Source organism: Fulmarus glacialis, unplaced genomic scaffold (genome assembly GCF_000690835.1).
Source record: "Fulmarus glacialis isolate BGI_N327 unplaced genomic scaffold, ASM69083v1 scaffold17694, whole genome shotgun sequence".
Lineage (NCBI taxonomy): Eukaryota > Metazoa > Chordata > Aves > Procellariiformes > Procellariidae > Fulmarus > Fulmarus glacialis.
In genome coordinates, this window is record NW_009211227.1 from 1 (window position 1) to 730 (window position 730).

The window sequence follows — 730 nt, forward strand, 5'->3', positions numbered from 1 at the left end:
TATATATATAAAATCACAGAAGGTTTTTTGCCATCAAAATGTGATCTCTGCTTCAAGAGGCTTTTTGAAGAAAGTCTCAAAAACATCACCATTAGAGACACATCAGCAAAATATTTATTTAAACAAGCAGCAAGAAAAAGACTAGTAATTGCTTAATTTGATTAGATTAGTCTTCATTTTGAATCATTGTTTGAATGCAGAAATACTAGCTTTATATAGCATTATCTATTTATAAAAATGTATTTCCACTCAGCTGTGGTTTTGCTGAATATGGACATGAGTACATATATTCCTAAGCAACATCCACAAAAACAGCACTAACTTTCATGGGGCTGCGTAAAGCATTCCTGAATACAGAGTTTATGCTGTTTTATATCCCCTGTCCCACTATAGCTCTAAAATCACTTAAGATGATGGATTTGTACTACTTTCTGTGAGAATTTCTTAATGTTTCACAGATTTCATTCCCAAGAAGTTTGCTATGCAGAGTAAGTCTCCTAGTACTCTTAGTTATATCCCTGAACAATTCGTCTCCCTTCCTATTACTACAGATGGATTGAAATGCCAAAAACCCATGATACTCCTGAAGAAAGCTGCATCGAAGGGCCGCTGAAGTCAAGTACAAGTAGCTAAGGTAGAATATTCCAGGGCCTCACTTAAGAGCTCAGCTAAGTAGGTCAACGAAAGTAAGCAGGGCAGAACATTCGGATTCATGGTATTGATTACTTAC